This window comes from Leuresthes tenuis, unplaced genomic scaffold (assembly GCF_036924035.1).
Source record: "Leuresthes tenuis unplaced genomic scaffold, fLeuTen1.0.hap1 SCAF_18, whole genome shotgun sequence".
NCBI classification, from domain to species: domain Eukaryota; kingdom Metazoa; phylum Chordata; class Actinopteri; order Atheriniformes; family Atherinopsidae; genus Leuresthes; species Leuresthes tenuis.
In genome coordinates, this window is record NW_027325372.1 from 28900552 (window position 1) to 28923241 (window position 22690).

A 22690-nucleotide genomic window follows, 5' to 3' on the forward strand; every position below is an offset into this window, starting at 1 on the left:
TCATTAGTGCTGCTCAACGTTGTACTTTGCAGTAAAAGAAAGAGCAAATCTAAAGTTTCAGGAATCCGAGAATAAGCTTACTTTCATGAGTTCTTCACGATTTCGGATTTTGCTATAAAATGAATTCCTTCACTCAAACTAAATTAAAACTGCTAAACCGCTAATCTTTTACATACAAGGCAGATGTCAAATTCACCGAAATAGGATCTAAGGGTATTTGGCCAATCGAGCTGTAGCAGCTTCGGTAAAAGAGTATAAGTTGAAGAGTTTGTGAATAAAGGTGTGCGCACACATAGTGAGTTGTAGGAAAATAGGCAGGGAGCAATGCCGGCTGGGGTATATGTTCTTGTATGTTGTCTGACTGTTTGATTTGAATGTGTTGTGTAAGTGTCCTGTTGAATGTTACATGTTTGGGCTTTGACACGCTTCACTGTGGTTGTTAACTGTGTGGTGTGTCCTGAAATGTTATATGTTTGGGCTGTGTGACATGCTTAATGCTTTTCAGTAGCAACCCACTTATTCATATATAGCAACTGACAACATAAGAAGTCCGGACATACTTTGATAGTAGTTGTAGAAGTATCCTTATTGATAATAGATAAACTAATTCATAGTGATAGAACAGTAGATGAACAGGTGCCTGCACATGTCTCATGAAAATAAAATGGGTGTATGATTGCTGACGGCAGAGCAATACTGCCAAACTTATGAGTTCTTGTGGCAAACTTGATTCAGTGTCTTGACGTGTATACGCTGTTTCGCTGACTTGTCACAAGAAACAAAGTGTGTTTGATAAGATCCGACCATTTTATTACGGGAGGATCAGTATGTATGGATTCTGATGTGACTGATAAACCCATTCGTATCTTAAGCATAATCTAATACGTGAGACAACGCCCTGGCACACATTATGGACTGTCCCCACAGTCCATAATGTAGAAAAGAGAGAAAAAAGCCTTTCTGATTTGGTGTGTGTGCTCACAGTGCAGAGTGTAGAGAAAAGAGAGAAAAGAAAGCCGTTTTGGTGTCACGGGTGTTGTGACTTACACACACACATTTCTGAATTGAGAAAGGAAATTATTTTAGAGAAAGCACTAGAGTTTAGATCCCACATTTGTTGATAGGCATTCATTTAATTTTTCTTTTAATTAGTTTTAAAGTGAATACTAACTGAGAAATGAAAAAGGTGAAGAGTTTAGAAGCTTGGTTCAAGAGCAAAACTTGGTTTATGATCAGCTGAGTCTCTAAACAGAACAGCAAAGGGCTTCATCGAACATTTAAAAAAGATTCAGATTGTTAGAATATCCAGAATTTATAGGAATGGTGGTGATTACTCTTATTTTCTAGAATGGAAATAACTGCACCATGTCTGTTTTATGAATTTAAGGGGCTAAAAAGTTTTGTTCTCGTTTTTCTATGATTAACCGAATGTATGTGAGAGTCCAAACAGACAGAAGGGTTACGGCCGAGCACTGGACCTTCCAAAAAAGATGAGACAGGCTGGACCTGTGCCATACTAGTTAAGACCTGCCTGTGGATAACAGGTTCTTTAAACTCTCACACACACAAACTCACACACGTTCGCACACATACACCCACACACACACACACATTCTTGAACTTGCTGCAAGATTAAACATTTGCATTAACTGACTCCAGCAACTCTGAGTCTCATTGAGAGACTTTTCTCAACAATTGGGTCCTCAAACCAGATCTCAACGTTTTTTCCGCTTTCCAGGGTCGGAGCTGAAACCGTGCACGGGGGAGTCCAGTACTCCTAATGAAAGACCCCCTGCTGAATTGCGGTAATTAGGGGCCAGTGTCCACTGAAAGGGGGAAAAAGGGACGAGATCGTACTTTTGAATCAATGGCCAGAAGCCATTGGCAGTGCAGGCATCAACAATAATGGTGTTATTTCACCCATTAACACTTAAGGTACCTCATGCAGTGGCTGTGATATGGTTACTTAACAAAATATCTTTACCAGACATCTCTCCTACATAACAGTTCTTCTTTCACAGCCACACCTTGTTGTCGAGAGATGTGCTACACTTAATCCATCCACACTGCTACCTACCCCACAGATGGAAAGCCTCATGATTGCATGTCAGAAATAACCATCAGTGTTTTACCCAGGCCAGACTTAACTGATATACGTTATGAAAATGCAGAAATAACTATATTTATTCAACAGGTCAAGCAAAAAACCCTGATGGCACAAATGCTACAGGATTTGCAGTAGTAACAGAAACTGAAGTTTTCTTAAAACAACCACTACCAAAAAATTACTCTGTTCAAGCAGTCGAATTGGTAGCTTTAACTGAAGCTTGTAAATTAAATAACAAAAAGGTTGTTAACGTTTACACTGACAGTCAGTATGCCTTCTCAACTGTACATGTGTTAACACAGCATTGGAAAAACAGGTATGTTGACATCCACAGCTAAATGTATAAACTACAAATATTTTAGCATTATTAGATGTTATTCAATTGCCATCTACAATAGACTCGTATGAATGACCGGAAGGAAAACCATACTGCCAAAGAATTTGTTTAAATATGCTGCAGTATTGAGCCACGGACCATGTCATGTCTCAACAGGAGGGATGGAAGCAATAATGAACAAGGTTTTTACAGCATATGGTTTTACTAATTATTGAATTTTTTTTTTTAGAATAAATAAATTAATAAAGTTTTGTCTAGCAGGTCAAATATGTGCAAAATACATTCCACAGGGCAATCTAAGACCAAAACGAAGATAATTCCCTAAGCCAGTGTATCTTTTTCAACATATTTGTTTGTATTTCATTATTTCATTATTGTGTAGATTTCATTGAACTAAATTAATGTTAAGGGAAACGATTCTGCTCAGTGACAACAGAGGTTTTTACCAAATGGTCTGAAATATTTCCATGTGCACAAGCAGATGCACTCTCAGTAGCAAAATCACGCGTAAAATAACTCATTTCTAGATTTGAAATTCCTGAAAAGATCTTCAGTGATAATTTGACACACTTTGTAAACTATGTCATCTCACTGATGGCAAAGAACTTAAAATAGATCTTAGAAACCACTGTGATATAGAAGGTTTCGCTAACACATTGGAATTGTTTTACTATTTACATATGCATGTGCAGTGAAGAATTGCTTGCTGCTGATAAATGCAAAGAAGAACAGCTTACACATAGATGCTCACATATAGGCTGCTGAATGCAATGAAGACCTGCTTATCCAGTAAAGTTCAATGTCAATGTGTAATATTCAATTAGGATTTGCAAAACAGTGAAGTTAAACAATGAATGGGTCCATAGTCGGTATGAGAAGACTACAGGAATATTTACCTGGGTGTACGTTCAAACAGAGATGAGAAAATTGCGATAAATTATTGTTTGTTTGTTTGTTAGTATGTATATGAATGTTATGTGTATAAACTGTGTTGAGTTGTAGTTACTCAGTAGTGTCTCAGTGAAACAACCGACGGGGGAAGCCTTGCGGTGACAACAAAAGCAGTGTTTTACTGATCAGTCAAGTTGCTCCAGTGTACTCCATACAAACTGGTTGGCTACTGAAGGGATAGAAAATGGGGAATACTTGTTTTAAAGCAAACAAGGAATTAGATGGGAAAAATACATGTTTTAACGGGACCCAGACAATATTATATAGATGTCGCCACTGAAGTAAAGAACATTTACGTGGGATGGTGTGAGGGTCCTCGTTTGGCTGACGTTCGCCAATATGCTCGCCATGCTCAGAACCAAGTTGAGACGCGTAAGACAACCAAAAGGGACAAGTGTGAAAAGGAGCTGCATTTGGCAACCATGACCATGTATTACGCAGTTGGTGTAAACAGAGGACGAGGCCGAAGTCGAAGACGTGGACGTGTGGGAGAGGAGGTCGAAATGGGCCACGCCAGAGCTATGATCCGAATATTTGTTTTTACTGTGGCCAGACTGGACACTGGAAGAAGGACTGTCCACAGCTGAAAAGTGATGAAACGCTTGCTGACTGTGATTCACGTAGTAAAGTTTTGCATGCTATTTCCGTCCTAGAGCAAAGATATTTCTTTCAGAATATAGGAACTTATGTTCATCAGTAGTGACGTCAGGGGAGTTTGATTGTCCTCCAAAGTTAAGTGGAAACCACGTTTACTGTATGTCTGCCTCAGGCCAGGTTGTGAAGGAGAAAATGACAATGCCCATTGCGTGTTGTCACTCCCGATGAGCTCTCCTTCAAACACTCATTTTTGTTATCAGAGTTGTGTCCCATTAACCTGATGGGCTGTGATCTCATGTGTAAATTAGGCATTATTTTAACTTCTACACCAGAGGGTGTTAAGGTTATGTTACAGCCTGACAAAGTTTTCACAGCAGTGCAGTTTGATTCATCGGCACTTACATATGCTTATGAGTGGAAACTTCCCAGCTCTCCTTTTTCACAACAACTAGTGGAAGAAGCAAAAGCGTTAGTTTCACCCCTTTCTGATTTCATGCAACCTACTGATTTGCACTGCACATCACACATTTCTTTGGGGCCTGACAATGACTATGAGAAGAAGTGAAAAAATATGTGCGCCTACTTTATTGACTCCAGAGCACTTTGATTTTTTTAATGTTTGTGGTACTCGCCCTCACATTTCCTTGGCCAAACGTACACACTGGCAGTGACAAGGTGTGGGAGAGTTTGTTGCTACATGTCAGAAAGAAATGGAGTGGACTGTTTCACCTGCTGATCCAAATTTGATGTTTTCTGAACGATTGTCAGCATACAAAAAAACATTTTTGAGTACAATGCATTGTCAAAGAACTGTGGACTTAATTCCTACCACAGAATCACATTTTGAAGCATGTTTTTTATCTGAAACAGATTTGTCTTCGATACCCATGTTGGCTGAAGTATCCAATGATCTTTGGGCTAAGAGCAAATATGATGTGGGGTTGATAAAAGGCTGTGAACCAGTAATTGTCACTCCTAAATCAGACTTTTGTCCATGTAAAAAACAATACCCTTTTAAGCCTGAAGCAATTAAAGGGATTAAACCTGTTTTTCAATCTTTTCAGAAAACAGGCGTTATTGTTCCTTTTGAAAATTCACCTGTGCTTACTCCATTGTTTCCTGTTAAAAAGATTAAAGATGCTGGCCAGCCAGATGAATGGCGTTTTGTACAGGACCTCCAAGCGGTGAATGCTGCAGTTCAGCCACATGCTCCTACTGTGCCCAACCCACACACTATTTTGTCTCAAATTACATCAGATGCACAGTTTTTCTCAGTGGTTGACTTGTCGCCAGTGCACCCTGATAGCCCATTTTGGTTTGCTTTTTAGTTTGAACAGAGATCTTGGACTTTTACCCGGTTATGACAGGGGTACTGTGAAAGTCCCACTATTTACAATGCTGCCCTCAAAGCTAGTCTGGATTAACTTCAATCAACCACAGGCTCTGCTCTTTTGCAGTATGTGGATGACATCCTTTTATGTAGTCCATCTAAACAACAGTGTGAAAAAGACCAAATGACTCAAATAACTTTCTTGCTTTCAAAATTTTTCCTCTAGTGACGCTGACTTAGAGAGGGATGAAGATAATCATATTTAATTGTTCATGTTTTGATTGTTTATCTTTGGACCCTTTATCACTATGATGCCTGCATTTTAAACTCACGTTGTGTGCAAATGCAGGCTGATGTTTTACAGATAAAGTTATTATTTTCCTTGTTTCTTTTGGGTTGATTAATATAATGGTATTATTATAATCAAAAGGGAGGAATGTAATGGAAAATAATTCTTATATGCATTGTATTGAGTGTTACTGTGTATAACCTGCAAATGACTGAGCTGCAAGGTACCACCCTGCCCTGTTTTCTTAAATTCCTCTTTACAATGGTGGGCTTGTTATTATGAGATAGCTGCACTTTAGGGGGGACAGGGTTAGGCTGGTATTTACGAGTGTGTCTGGGTAACCTCAACTAATGGTTGGGGAGGAAAGTTAGAAGAACAATCAACTATACCCAAAAACAGATGACGTGATGAGCGGGCAATATAACTGTGTGTTTTTGCTTCAGTGGTCAGAGCAACTCTGTATTCTGTACTGTGTTGTTCTCTCTTGCAAGATATTATTATTAAAGCCTCTTATCTCCTCAAAAGAAAATAACTGACTCCCCAAGTGCAAGTGTCAGGACAAATGATCAAACTTCTCCAAGCTTCAGTCTGCAGAGAGGTACAAGACAGGGTTGCCCACTTTCGCCCTCACTTTTTGCTATTTTCATCGAACCTTTAGCAGCTGCTATCAGACAAGATAGAAATATTAAAGGCATCCAACCCCAAAATATTGAGCATAAAATAAGTCTTTATGCTGATGATGTATTACTTTTCCTTCAGAACTCACAGACATCTCTCACTCACACGATCACACTCATAAATAAATTCTCAGCACTTTCTGACTACTCTATCAATTGGTCTAAGACCACAGTTCTGCCCATTAACTATAGGGACCATAATATACCTGCGATCACTTTACAGTCAGGAAATATTAGATATTTAGGCATAAACATTTCCTCCAGGCTCTCAGAGCTAACAAAGCTAAATTATGTGCAATTATTAAAGACAGTAGAGGACGATCTCTCTCGTTTGAAGTCCTTACCTATATCACTTATGGGGAGAGTTACAACCATTAAAATGATGATACTACCAAAAGTTAACTATTTGTTCTCAATGATCCCCATAAAACCATCTGCTACTTGGTTTAAGTCACTAGGTTCATGCATCTCCAAATTTCTGTGGAAAAACAAACCACCACGTATTAGTTTAAAAACCCTACAGAAGACCAAGGACAGTGGTGGATTAGATTTACCTAATTTTCAGCACTATTCCTTAGCCAATAGGTTACAGTATATATCAAAATGGTTTAAACCTAGCCCAATAGATGAACCATGGATAAATATAGAACAAGCATTGTGTGATAATCTGGAAATCTCTGACCTGCCACTTATTAGTCAAAACGTAAAAAATCACAAATGTTTCAAAAGCATTAACATCAGCACCTCTCTGACAGCCTGTTGGGAATTTCTTAAAATAACAAAGTCTTCACTTGTCCCGTGTAAGCTTACACCCATCTGGAACAATCCTGACATCCTGCAAAACAAAAAAATGCTAAACTTTACTCTGTGGAAGATCAAAGGAATCAAACATCTGGAACATATAATCCAAAATGGACATTTTATTTCATTTGATGAGCTCATATCACAACATGAGATAGGCAGCAATAAATTCCTAGAATATCAACAACTTAAGTCTATAATAACAAAGAAATATATCCTCCACCAACCAGACTTACAACTCCCGATTAGGGTAGTAGAATTTCTAAGCATCTGCACCCCAAAACTACTATCAAAAATATATAAATTATTGTCTAAGATAGATGACACAATGTCTCTACCGTCCTCAAAATGGGAGGCACATTTATCCATCAGTTCTAGTCATAGCTTCTGGCCACATATATGTTTGAACACCTTCAGAATGACTCAAAATCCTAATTTAGAGCTCATACAAATCAAAATTCTTCATAGAACACACTATACAGGACAAAGGATGTTCAGGATGGGTCTAACACACTCAAACATCTGCTCACATTGCACAGATAACACACCTGATGATTATGCACACGCTTTGTGGTTTCGTGCGCCTGTCCAGAGGTTCTGGCTTGAAGTCTGCGCGGACCTATCAACATGACTAAAGTGTAGCATTCCTGCATGCCCCACACTGTGCATACTGGGTGACTTAGACAACATCAATGTGGAATTTAGCTTAGCACACATGATCCTCACAGTGTTATGTATAGCAAAGAAAACTATTCTCATGAACTGGAAAGCGAAGAACAATCTGTGTATTAACCAGTTTAGAAATTTTCTTTTAGATTATATTAGCATGGAAACAATGTCTGCTTCCTCAAAACATCAATTGGCTGAATTTAATTCTCTCTGGTCCCTTCTGATTAGCTTGATCACATAGTGGTGGTGGTGGGTTGCTGTCCCGTCGCTCTGGGCGGTTGGGTGTGTGCTGGGGGGGGCTGTGTGGCTTCGGGCGTCTGGTGGTCTCTCGGGTCGTGGGGAAATACAGCAGCCCTGTATTATTGCTTCCTGTGAAATCAAGATACAATGTGCACATGCTGGTTACAAATAAGAAAATACAAACAACAAACAGTTTCTTCCATGGTTCACAGCATGTGTATGATCATCATCATCGCAGGTCTCAGTAAGGATGTTTCAATCTTCGGTGTCAGAGGTTACTAGAACTTAACACACCGGTGGAGTACAGCTTTTACTGCTGACTCTTATCTTTGTCCTTCCGGGCGTGTTGGTTAGGCTGATGTATGTCAGGGTGGAAGTCATCTACTGGTTCTGGTACCTTCTTACAGTGACTGGCATGAATCCAGGTTGCTCTCTCTGCAACTTTAACAGCTGTATGAGTGACCAGTAGCACCTGGAACGGGCCTTGCCAACGTTTGGACTTCCAATGTTTCCTGCGAAGTTCCTTCACCACCTGTCATCTGGTTGGAGTGGTGTGTTTTCTGTGGCTGGAAGGGCTGCTTTTACTGTCTGTGAAACTTGAGATAGAACAGTGGAAAGGTTTCGACAGTAAGACAACATAGCATCATCACAAACAGTTGTGGAAGGGAGGGGTCTGGTTACAGGTCCCAATCCCAGGTTAGGAGGTCTGCCAAATAAAATTTCAAATGGGCTGAGATTCACTTGAGCTCTGATTCTCATTCTCATGTAGGTAAGCACAATAGGTAATGTTTTTGTCCATGGCAGACCTGTTTCTTCACAACATTTGGCTAACTTGGACTTTAATGTACCATTTTCTCTTTCCACAGCACCTCCACTCTGTGGATGATAAGCACAATGTGTGCGCAAGGTTATTCCCAGGAATTTACCAACCTCAGTCAATGCAGTGTTTACAAAATGTGTGCCATTATCACTGCTGATCTTCTCTGGAATGCCCCATCTAGGAATGATTTCTGTTTAGCAGTGCTTTAGTCACTGCATTACTGTTTGCATGTTTTGCAGGGAAAACTTCAACCCATTTACTAAACACGTCCACTATTACTAGTGCATATTTCTTTCCTTCAGCTGGTGTGAGTTCAACAAAATCCATCATCAAATGTTCAAAAGGTTTCTCTGGTGGAGGGTGTGCAACTTGCGATGTGTGTAATGCCTTTCCTACATTATGTGTGGCACAAACCATACATGACTGACAGTATTTTTGCGCATATGAACTGAACCCTTTTGTGAACCACTGAGCAGTGAGTGCATTCAGCATCCCCCCTTTTGACCCATGTGTCAATTTTGAAAAATGAGGAAAAAAATGTTTAGGTAGACAGGGTTTACCATCAGGTCCCATCCAAACACCATCCGTATGAGTTGCACCCACAGAGGACCAAATGCGTCCAGAGGACCAAATTTCATCTGCAGAGGCAAAAGTTTGCAAAGCATGGAGATCTGTGAGGGAGTCTTCTGCCTGCAAAGAGAGGGAAGCGAAAACAGGAAAAAAATTAGCTGCTTGCTTAGCTGCAGCATCAGCTCTGGCATTGCCACAAGCAACAGGATCGTCTGAGTTAGTGTGAGCCGCACACTTACAGACCGAGATTGCTGTAGGCAAAAGGATCGCATCAAGAAGATCAGAAACCTGCTTGGAGTTCAGAATAGTTTTACCATCTGATTTAAGGAAATGCCTGTGTTTCCACAGCGCACCAAAGTCATGAACAACACCAAAAGCATATCTGGAATCTGTGTAAATAGTGACAGACTTACCAGCTGCCAACTTACAAGTGCAATAAGCTCAGTAGTTTGAGCAGAGAAATGTTTAGGAAGAGAACCAGACAACAAAGTGTCATGTGAAGAACATACTGCAAACCAAACACAGTTAGTACCTGTGGCTGGATCACGCAAAGCTGATCCATCTACAAAAAGAATCATGTCAGAGTTTGGAAGAGGAGTCTCTAAAAGATCAGGTCGGGGTGTACAAACTTGTTCCAAAACAGCTTCACAGTCATGAGGCTCCCCATCCTCAGGAGTCGGAAGCAAAGTAGCAGGATTCAGAACAGTACAACGTTTAACAGTGACATTTGGCATATCACAGAGGTGTATCTGAGCCAACGAGCAGTTGAAAGATGTGAAGTTTTCTGCTCGAGAAGAATAAAGGCAACAGCATGAGGAACCAAAACAGTCAAATTAGCGTAGCCCACAATATCTTGGGAGGCCAGGACAGCTTTCTCTGCAGCTGCAACAGCACGAAGACAACCAGGCAGGCCTGCAGCCACAGAGTCCAGTTTTGCTGAGAAATGAGCCACTGGCCTTTGCCTGCCCCATGTTCCTGCATAAGAACAGATGTCATACAACCATGCTTCTCATCAACTGCCTGTATGAAAGGTTTATGAGGATCTGGAATGCCAAGTGTTGGTGCTGTTTGAAGAGCCAGCTTAAGCTGACTAAAGGCTGGAGCTGCATGTCAGAACTGCAGCTGCCTTTACCATGGATAAGAGCACCTAAGAGAGCTTCGAGAAAAGAGTAGTTAGGAATAAAGTTCCTGCAGTAAGATGTTATACCTAAGAATGACATAAGCTGTTTTTTAGTAACCGGTTTAGGAATGATCTGAACTGCAGCAACACGTTTAGGAGAAAGTGAGCGCCCATCCTTAGAAATCACATGACCCAAAAAGGTGACTTCGTCCTGTACAAACTGTAACTTAGAAAGGCTGGCTTTATGGCCATAAGAAGGAAGATGTTTCAACAGATTCACTGTCTTTTTCACACTGTTGTTTAGATGGACCACATAAAAGGATGTCATCCACATACTGCAAAAGAGCAGAGCCTGTGGTTGATTGAAGTTAATCCAGACTAGCTTTGAGGGCAGCATTGTAAATAGTGGGACTTTCACAGTACCCCTGGCATAACCGGGTAAAAGTCCAAGATCTCCCTTCAAACTAAAAAGCAAACCAAAATGGGCTATCAGGGTGCACTGGCGACAAGTCAACCACTGAGAAAAACTGTGCATCTGATGTAATTTGAGACAAAATAGTGTGTGGGTTGGGCACAGTAGGAGCATGTGGCTGAACTGCAGCATTCACCGCTTGGAGGTCCTGTACAAAACGCCATTCATCTGGCTGGCCAGCATCTTTAATCTTTTTAACAGGAAACAATGGAGTAAGCACAGGTGAATTTTCAAAAGGAACAATAACGCCTGTTTTCTGAAAAGATTGAAAAACAGGTTTAATCCCTTTAATTGCTTCAGGCTTAAAAGGGTATTGTTTTTTACATGGACAAAAGTCTGATTTAGGGGTGACAATTACTGGTTCACAGCCTTTTATCAACCCCACATCATATTTGCTCTTAGCCCAAAGATCATTGGGCACTTCAGCCAACATGGGTATCGAAGACAAATCTGTTTCAGATAAAAAAACATGCTTCAAAATGTGATTCTGTGGTAGGAATTAAGTCCACAGTTCTTTGACAATGCATTGTACTCAAAAATGTTTTTTTGTATGCTGACAATCGTTCAGAAAACATAAAATTTGGATCAGCAGGTGAAACAGTCCACTCCATTTCTTTCTGACATGTAGCAACAAACTCTCCCACACCTTGTCACTGCCAGTGTGTACGTTTGGCCAAGGAAATGTGAGGGCGAGTACCACAAACATTAAAAAAAATCGAAGTGCTCTGGAGTGAGCGACACAGCCAATAAAGTAGGCGCACATATTTTTTCACTTCTTCTCATAGTCATTGTCAGGCCCCAAAGAAATGTGTGATGTGCAGTGCAAATCAGTAGGTTGCATGAAATCAGAAAGGGGTGAAACTAACGCTTTTGCTTCTTCCACTAGTTGTTGTGAAAAAGGAGAGCTGGGAAGTTTCCACTCATAAGCATATGTAAGTGCCGATGAATCAAACTGCACTGCTGTGAAAACTTTGTCAGGCTGTAACATAACCTTAACACCCTCTGGTGTAGAAGTTAAAATAATGCCTAATTTACACATGAGATCACAGCCCATCAGGTTAATGGGACACAACTCTGATAACAAAAATGAGTGTTTGAAGGAGAGCTCATCGGGAGTGACAACACGCAATGGGCATTGTCATTTTCTCCTTCACAACCTGGCCTGATGCAGACATACAGTAAACGTGGTTTCCACTTAACTTTGGAGGACAATCAAACTCCCCTGACGTCACTACTGATGAACATAAGTTCCTATATTCTGAGAGAAATATCTTTGCTCTAGGACGGAAATAGCATGCAAAACTTTACTACGTGAATCACAGTCGGCAAGCGTTGCTTCACTACACAGAGCAGGAAAAATGTGTGAGTGTGTTTGTGCTATCACCCATTAGTGGAGGCTCCGCTGCCGCGTGACGTCCAGAACCTGCCTCCCACCCTCAGTCAGCCTTTTGCCCAATTTCATCACTTTTTAGCTGTGGACAGTCCTTCTTCCAGTGTCCAGTCTGGCCACAGTAAAAACAAATATTCGGATCATAGCTCTGGCGTGGCCCATTTCGACCTCCTCTCCCACACGTCCACGTCTTCGACTTCGGCCTCGTCCTCTGTTTACACCAACTGCGTAATACATGGTCATGGATGCCCAATGCAGCTCCTTTTCACACTTGTCCCTTTTGGTTGTCTTACGCGTCTCAACTTGGTTCTGAGCATGGCGAGCATATCGGCGAACGTCAGCCAAACGAGGACCCTCACACCATCCCACGTAAATGTTCTTTACTTCAGTGGCGACATCTATATAATATTGTCTGGGTCCCGTTAAAACATGTATTTTTCTTGTTTGCTTTAAAACAAGTATTCCCCATTTTCTATCCCTTCAGTAGCCAACCAGTTTGTATGGAGTACACTGGAGCAACTTGACTGATCAGTAAAACACTGCTTTTGTTGTCACCGCAAGGCTTCCCCCGTCGGTTGTTTCACTGAGACACTACTGAGTAACTACAACTCAACCCAGTTTATACACATAACATTCATATACATACTAACAAACAAACAAACAATAATTTATCGCAATTTTCTCATCTCTGTTTGAACGTACACCCAGGTAAATATTCCTGTAGTCTTCTCATACCGACTATGGACCCATTCATTGTTTAACTTCACTGTTTTGCAAATCCTAATTGAATATTACACATTGACATTGAATTTTACTGGATAAGCAGGTCTTCATTGCATTCAGCAGCCTATATGTGAGCATCTATGTGTAAGCTGTTCTTCTTTGCATTTATCAGCAGCAAGCAATTCTTCACTGCACATGCATATGTAAATAGTAAAACAATTCCAATGTGTTAGCGAAACCTTCTATATCACAGTGGTTTCTAAGATCTATTTTAAGTTCTTTGCCATCAGTGAGATGACATAGCTTACAAAGTGTGTCAAATTATCACTGAAGATCTTTTCAGGAATTTCAAATCTAGAAATGAGTTATTTTATGCGTGATTTTGCTACTGAGAGTGCATCTGCTTGTGCACATGGAAATATTTCAGACCATTTGGTAAAAACATCTGTTGTCACTGAGCAGAATCGTTTCCCTTAACATTAATTTAGTTCAATGAAATCTACACAATAATGAAATAATGAAATCCAAACAAATATGTTGAAAAAGATACACTGGCTTAGGGAATTATCTTCGTTTTGGTCTTAGATTGCCCTGTGGAATGTATTTTGCACATATTTGACCTGCTACGCAAAACTTTATTCATTTATTTATTCTAAAAAAAAAAATTCAATAATAAGTAAAACCATATGCTGTAAAAACCTTGTTCATTATTGCTTCCATCCCTCCTGTTGAGACATGACATGGTCCGTGGCTCAATACTGCAGCATATTTAAACAAATTCTTTGGCAGTATGGTTTTCCTTCCGGTCATTCATACGAGTCTATTGTAGATGGCAATTGAATAACATCTAATAATGCTAAAATATTTGTAGTTTATACATTTAGCTGTGGATGTCAACATACCTGTTTTTCCAATGCTGTGTTAACACATGTACAGTTGAGAAGGCATACTGACTGTCAGTGTAAACGTTAACAACCTTTTTGTTATTTAATTTACAAGCTTCAGTTAAAGCTACCAATTCGACTGCTTGAACAGAGTAATTTTTTGGTAGTGGTTGTTTTAAGAAAACTTCAGTTTCTGTTACTACTGCAAATCCTGTAGCATTTGTGCCATCAGGGTTTTTTGCTTGACCTGTTGAATAAATATAGTTATTTCTGCATTTTCATAACGTATATCAGTTAAGTCTGGCCTGGGTAAAACACTGATGGTTATTTCTGACATGCAATCATGAGGCTTTCCATCTGTGGGGTAGGTAGCAGTGTGGATGGATTAAGTGTAGCACATCTCTCGACAACAAGGTGTGGCTGTGAAAGAAGAACTGTTATGTAGGAGAGATGTCTGGTAAAGATATTTTGTTAAGTAACCATATCACAGCCACTGCATGAGGTACCTTAAGTGTTAATGGGTGAAATAACACCATTATTGTTGATGCCTGCACTGCCAATGGCTTCTGGCCATTGATTCAAAAGTACGATCTCGTCCCTGTTTCCCCCTTTCAGTGGACATTGGCCCCTAATTACCGCAATTCAGCAGGGGGTCTTTCATTAGGAGTACTGGACTCCCCCGTGCACGGTTTCAGCTCCGACCCTGGACAGCGGAAAAAACGTTGAGATCTGGTTTGAGGACCCAATTGTTGAGAAAAGTCTCTCAATGAGACTCAGAGTTGCTGGAGTCAGTTAATGCAAATGTTTAATCTTGCAGCAAGTTCAAGAATGTGTGTGTGTATGGGTGTATGTGTGCGAACGTGTGTGAGTTTGTGTGTGTGAGAGTTTAAAGAACCTGTTATCCACATGCCGGTCTTAAGTAGTATGGCACAGGTCCAGCCTGTCTCATCTTTTTTGGAAGGTCCAGCGCTCGGCCGTAACCCTTCTGTCTGTTTGGACTCTCACATACATTCGGTTAATCATAGAAAAACGAGAACAAAACTTTTTAGCCCCTTAAATTCATAAAACAGACATGGTGCAGTTATTTCCATTCTAGAAAATAAGAGTAATCACCACCATTCCTATAAATTCTGGATATTCTAACAATCTGAATCTTTTTTAAATGTTCGATGAAGCCCTTTGCTGTTCTGTTTAGAGACTCAGCTGATCATAAACCAAGTTTTGCTCTTGAACCAAGCTTCTAAACTCTTCACCTTTTTCATTTCTCAGTTAGTATTCACTTTAAAACTGATTAAAAGAAAAATTAAATGAATGCCTATCAACAAATATGGGATCTAAACTCTAGTGCTTTCTCTAAAATAATTTCCTTTCTCAATTCAGAAATGTGTGTGTGTAAGTCACAACACCCGTGACACCAAAATGGCTTTCTTTTCTCTCTTTTCTCTACACTCTGCACTGTGAGCACACACACCAAATCAGAAAGGCTTTTTTCTCTCTTTTCTACATTATGGACTGTGGGGACACAAAACCGCTCTCTCTCTTTTTTTTTTTGATTGTGTGCCAGGGCGTTGTCTCACGTATTAGATTATGCTTAAGATACGAATGGGTTTATCAGTCACATCAGAATCCATACATACTGATCCTCCCGTAATAAAATGGTCGGATCTTATCAAACACACTTTGTTTCTTGTGACAAGTCAGCGAAACAGCGTATACACGTCAAGACACTGAATCAAGTTTGCCACAAGAACTCATAAGTTTGGCAGTATTGCTCTGCCGTCAGCAATCATACACCCATTTTATTTTCATGAGACATGTGCAGGCACCTGTTCATCTACTGTTCTATCACTATGAATTAGTTTATCTATTATCAATAAGGATACTTCTACAACTACTATCAAAGTATGTCCGGACTTCTTATGTTGTCAGTTGCTATATATGAATAAGTGGGTTGCTACTGAAAAGCATTAAGCATGTCACACAGCCCAAACATATAACATTTCAGGACACACCACACAGTTAACAACCACAGTGAAGCGTGTCAAAGCCCAAACATGTAACATTCAACAGGACACTTACACAACACATTCAAATCAAACAGTCAGACAACATACAAGAACAAATACCCCAGCCGGCATTGCTCCCTGCCTATTTTCCTACAACTCACTATGTGTGCGCACACCTTTATTCACAAACTCTTCAACTTATACTCTTTTACCGAAGCTGCTACAGCTCGATTGGCCAAATACCCTCAGATCCTATTTCGGTGAATTTGACATCTGCCTTGTATGTAACAGATTAGCAGTTTAGCAGTTTTAATTTAGTTTGAGTGAAGGAATTCATTTTATAGCAAAATCCGAAATCGTGAAGAACTCATGAAAGTAAGCTTATTCTCGGATTCCTGAAACTTTAGATTTGCTCTTTCTTTTACTGCAAAGTACAACGTTGAGCAGCACTAATGAGTTGTTTCTATTTTTGGCAGGCTTTACCTTTGCGGATGAAGCCCTTTCTGTCTGTGCAAAAGAAATCTTGTTACTGTGCAGAGTGACTTCTCTGAGTAGAGTCGCCTTACTTGTTGCGACTGTGCCGATGTTCGAAGCTGGAGTGCAAAGTTGTTGCTTGAATGGTGCTCGCTGGAGCGTGTGGTAGTGTAAAGTTATACCATTTAAAAGGGCTGAAGAGTGCTCAGTGCAGCGGGTGGGCGGAGGTGCAAAGTGACACTATGGCCATAAAAAGAACACCGCTACAAGTGCGCATTGTGCCAGGAAGGGCCCTCGGACGTGAACCAGTGGACAGTTATCGCTTCTCTGCCTTTTGGCTAAGATCAAGTGTAGTATCTGTTCTTATCAGTTTAATGTCTGATATGTCCTCTATGCGAGACTACATATTAAATGGATTTTTATCAATAGGAGTTGAAAAAGGAGCTTGCTCCGTTCACTCCAAGCATCGACCCGGTACTGCAGTGCCGCTGGGAACGGTGCGCTCTCCTCTGCTCTTGTGAAAAAGCAAACAGCGGTGCAGGATGGAAGTTTCAGGGAGCCTAAGATGAAACTTTCTTTTAATCTGCTGATAAAAGAGCGTGAATGCGAAGAAGACTTTAACACGGCTCTGGGAGCGAGCCGAGTGCGGGCTAACCAGGAGAATTGCTTGAAAGAAACGCGACACCGAATGAGCGGTCAGAACAAAGCCTCAATACGGTGTTCCTGTGGTGTTTTTATAAAATGCGGTGTAAAAAAAGGTGTGAATGCCCCATAGAAAACTAAAAGGTGGAGCGGAAGTGTTCGGCTGCAAGAAGGTGTGAATGTCCGACTATATTTGGTGAAAAGCAGGTGAAGCAAGGTCTGAATGCCCAATCTTACATCATCAAAAGCGAGATCAGAGGTGTTTGGCGGCAAGAAAACGGGTAAGGTGTGAATGACCGACTAAATATCAACAAAAGTGGGGGCGGAGGTCTTCGGATGCAAGTAGGTGTGAATATTAATTTCAATTAAATTTCAATTAAATTTTATTTATATAGCGCCAGATTACAACAATTGTCATCTCAAGGCACTTAAGTAATGTAGTCCAATTCAAGCCAATTGGAATTCAATTCATTGTAATCATAATCCAATTAATTCATATAGAGCTAATTCAAAAAATTTAATATCCTAGCTAAGGAAACCAACAGATTGCACCGAAATGTGTCTTCAGTCCAATCTCCCGTCCTGAGCGTGCCTGTGGCAACTGTGGAAAGGAACGACTCCCTTTTAACAGGAAGAAACCTCTGGCAGAACCAGACTCAGGAAGGGTGGCCATCCGCCTCGACCAGCTGGGGTTTGAGAAGACAGAAAAGAGGGAAAAGAGGGGGGAAAAACACCATAACACCATTCAAAGGATATCTGTTGGAACAGGGAAACATAGGTTAATAACCACAATAATGTCACATGTACATAAAATCAATTTTGAAATTAAACAGGGGGAAAAAGAGAGCAAAGTGAGGAAAGGTGTGACAGATGAGGTCCCCCAGCAGTCTAAGCCTATAGCAGCTTAACTATGGGATGTTTCAGGATTACCTGAGCCATCCCTAACTATAAGCTTTATCGAAAAGAAAAGTTTTAAGCCTAATCTTAAAAGTGGAAAGGGTGTCTGCTTCCCGGACATTTACTGGCAGCTTATTCCACAAGAGAGGGGCCTGATAACTGAAGGCTCTACCTCCCATTCTACTTTTAGAAACTCTGGGAACAACAAGTAAACCTGCAGTTTGGGAGCGAAGTGCTCTGTTAGGAAAATATCTTACAATTAAATCTTTAAGATATGATGGAGCTCGGTCATTAAGAACTTTATATGTGAGAAGAAGAATCTTAAATTCTATTCTGAATTTAACAGGGAGCCAATGAAGAGAAGCTAAAACTGGAGAAACATGATCTCTCCTGTTAGTTCTCATCAGAACTCTGGCTGCAGCATTTTGGATCAGCTGGAGGCTTTTCAGAGAATATGTGGGACAGCCCAATAATAAGGAATTACAGTAGTCCAATCTTGAAGTAACAAATGCATGAACTAGTTTCTCTTTTCTCTGCATCACCCTGAGACAGGATGTTCCTGATTTTAGCAATATTACGAAGGTGAAAGAAGGCAGTCCTAGAAACCAGTTTTATATGTGCGTCAAATGATAAATTCTGGTCAAAAATAACTCCAAGGTTCCTCACTGTAGAACTAGAAGCCAAGGAAATACCATCTAGAGTAACTATATAACTAGACAATTTCTCCCTGAAGCGCTCAGGTCCAAAGAGAACAACTTCAGTTTTGTCTGAATTTAAAAGCAGACAGTTCTGAGTCATCCAGGTCTTTATGTCTTTAAGACAGGCTTGTAGCCTGACCAACCTGTAGGTTTCATCTGGTTTCATAGACAAGTACAGCTGAGTATCATCAGCATAACAATGGAAATTTATGCCATGCTGTCTGATAATGTTACCTAATGGAAGCATGTATAAAGTAAAAAGAATCGGTCCAAGCACAGAACCCTGAGGAACTCCATGACTTACTCCAACGTGTGAGGAAGATTCCTCATTTACAAGAACAAACTGGAATCTATCAGATAAATATGACTTAAACCAGCCTAATGCAGTTCCTTTAATCCCAATAACATGTTCAAGTCTCTGTAACAGAATGCTGTGATCGATCGTATCAAATGCAGCACTGAGATCCAACAGGACAAGCACAGAAACAAGTCCGCTATCAGAAGCTAACAGGAGATCATTGGTAACTTTCACCAGTGCCGTTTCTGTGCTATGATGCACTCTGAATCCTGACTGAAACTCTTCAAACAGATTATTTCTATGTAAATGATCACAAAGTTGAGCTGCAACTATTTTTTCAAGAACTTTGGACAAAAAAGGGAGATTGGATATAGGTCGATAATTAGCCAACACTTCTGAATCAAGAGTAGGTTTTTTAAGTAAAGGTTTAATTACAGCAACCTTAAAAGTCTGAGGTACATATCCTATCAACAAAGACCGATTGATCAAATCCAAAATGGAAGTGTCAATTAAGGGGAAAACCTCCTTGAACAGTCTGGTTGGGATTGGGTCTAACATACAAGTTGATGGTTTAGAAGAGACTATTGCTGTTGTTAGCTCAGAAAGATCAACTGGACAGAAGCTGTCTAAATACAATTCAGGTTCGAAAGATACTTCTAAAGCTGCTCTACTTGATGATACATCAGTGATAATAATGGGAAGGATTCCATTAATCTTCTCTCTGATAGAAACAATTTTATTGATGAAGAATCTCATGAAATCATCACTGCTGAGAGTTAAAGGAATACATGGCTCAACAGAGCTCGGACTCTTTGTCAGCCTGGCAACAGTGCTGAAAAGAAACCTGGGATTATTCTTATTCTCTTCTATCAATAATGAATAATACGCAGTTCTAGCTTTACGAAGTGCTTTCTTGTACGTTATTAAACTATCTTTCCAGACTAATTGAGACTCTTCTAAATTAGAGGAACGCCACTGTCTCTCCAGCTTTCTTGCAGTCTGCTTTAACGCACGCAGCTGTGAATTATACCAAGGAGCCAACCTCTTCTGACTGATTACCTTCCTTTTCAGAGGGGCAACATTGTCCAGTGTTGTACGCATTGAAGCTGTAGTGCTGTCAACAAGAGAGTCAAGTTCTACTGGAGTAAAATTTAGGTAGCCGTCCTCTGTCATATCAGCACATGGCAGTGAAGAAAAGGATGATGAAATCAACTCTTTAAATCTGGTTACAGCATTCTCTGACAGACACCTTCTATATGTAGAATTCTTCTCAGAAACCGTGTAGTCAAGTAATGTAAATTCAAAAGTTATTAAAAAATGGTCAGACAAGACAGGGTTATGAGGGAACACTGTTAACTGTTCACTCTCAATGCCATAAGTCAGCACAAGGTCAAGGGTATGATTAAGGCAGTGAGTAGGTCTGTGAACACTTTGAGAAAATCCAATAGAGTCTAATATAGAATTAAAGTTAATATTTAGGCTGTCATTTTCAACATCTACATGAATATTAAAGTCACCCACTACAATGACTTTATCTGTACTCACCACTAACTGGGATAAAAACTCTGAGAATTCAGACAGAAACTCAGAATAAGGGCCAGGTGGACGATACACAACAACAAACACAAGAGGTTTTTGTGATTTCCACTTTGGGTGGGAAAAACTGAGAATCAGAGATTCAAAAGAGCTAAAACTAATCTTGGGTCTAGGACTGATTAGTAACCCTGATCTGAAGATAGCTGCCACTCCTCCTCCTCTGCCTGTGGTTCTAGGAACATGAACATTTAAATAGTCAGAGGGAGTTGATTCATTAATGCTAACATGATCCTCCTGCTGCAGCCAGGTTTCTGTAAAACAAAATATATCAATATGATGATCACAAATCAAATCATTCACTAACAGAGACTTCAAAGGGAGAGATCTAATATTCAGCAAACCACATTTAATAGTTTGATGTTTTTGTTCAGTTAAAGTTTTTGTTTTAAATTTTTTTTGCACAAGAGGATTTGCTCCTTTTGTGTTTTTTGATTGAGGGGGGGGCAGCATCAGGTGGGAAGCCGCAGAGAAGTGTGTAAGACTACAACTCTGCATCCTGGTCTCAACCCTGGGATGTCATGTTTTTGGATGACTAATAAATTCGTCCATATTTCTAGAAATTAGAAGAGCTCCTTCCAAAGTGGGATGGATGCCGTCTCTCCTCATCAGACCAGGTTTTCTCCAGAAAGATTGCCAATTATCTATGTAGCCCACGTTGTTTGCTGGACACCATCTAGACAACCAGCGATTGAATGAGGACATGCGGCTAAACATGTCATCACTGGTCAGATTTGGCAGGGGTCCAGAGAAAACTACGGAGTCCGACATTGTTTTGGCAAAATTACACACCGATGCAACATTAATTTTAGTGACCTCCGATTGGCGTAACCGGGTGTCATTACCGCCGACGTGAATAACTATTTTACCGTATTTACGTTTATCCTTAGCCAGCAGTTTTAAATAGGATTCTATGTCGCCCGCTCTGGCCCCTGGAATGCATTTGACTATGGTCGCTGGTGTCTCTAATGCCACGTTTCTGACTATAGAGCTGCCAATTACCAGGGTTTTCTCCTCAGCGGGTGTGTCGCTGAGTGGGGAAAATCTATTAGAAACGTGGACAGGTTGATGGTGAACCACGGGCTTGACTTTAGGACTATGACTCCTCTTCCTGACAGTCACCCAGCCACTCTTAAGTCCCGGCTGCTCGGGATCTGCTCGGGGACGACTAACAGAGCTAGCTACGCTAGGTGGCTCCGCACTGACTAAAGGGGCCTGGCTCGCTATCGGGTGGTTTTCAACAGTGCAGAGCCGAGCTTCCAATTCAGAAAGCCTTGCCTCCAAAACTACAAAAAGACTACATTTGTTACATGTACCATTACCACTAAAGGAGGCAGAGGAGTAACTAAACATCTGACACACGGAGCAGGTGAAAGCAGGAGATAGAGGAAGAGAACTGGTAGCCATGCTAAGCTAGAGAACCAGACACACCGCTAAAAAGTGAAAAATAAAAACTAAAGATCTGTAAGAGTGAGCGTTAGAATATAACAAGTATGGGATAGAGTTAACTATGCAAGATGTGTAAATTATAGGGAGAAATAAGGTGATTATTAGTAGCTCAAGAAGAGCGAGAACTGTCACAGTGCACACACAAAGCAACAGGAAGTGATGCAATACGTCTTACCGCAAAGCAAAGTCGTCAGACCGCAAAGACCCAGAAGCTCATTTTTTACAGAAATTCCCACCATACAAGTATGGTGGAGAGGAAGCTGTGAATGGCCGACCATAGTTTGCAAAAAGCGGGTGAGAAAAGGTGCGAATGTCCAACCATACATGATCAAAACAGGGAGCGGAGGTGTTTGGCTGCGACAAGGTGTGAATGTCCACCCATAATTAATGAAAAGCGGGCAACAAGTAGGTTTGAATGCCCAACCATACATCAACAAAAGCAGGAGTGGATGTGTTTGGCTAGAAGAAGGTTTGAATGTCCGAGCATAGTTTGTAAAAAGCGGGTAAGAAAAGGTGCGAATGCCCGACAAAGTATGATCAAAAGAGGGAGTGGAGGTTTTCGGCTACAAGAAGGTTTGAATGTACGACCATAGTTTGTAAAAAGCGGGTAAGAAAAGGTGCGAATGCCCGAACATACACCATCAAAAGAGGGAGCG

At 40.6% G+C, this 22690-nt stretch overlaps 1 non-coding gene across 1 annotated transcript; it reads left to right on the forward strand.

Moving 5' to 3' along the window:
• Nucleotides 1–16775: 16775 nt before the first annotated feature.
• Nucleotides 16776–16965, forward strand: LOC140275957 (U2 spliceosomal RNA). The gene has a single exon (XR_011908655.1). It is a non-coding gene; the product is annotated as a U2 spliceosomal RNA (small nuclear RNA).
• Nucleotides 16966–22690: the final 5725 nt, after the last annotated feature.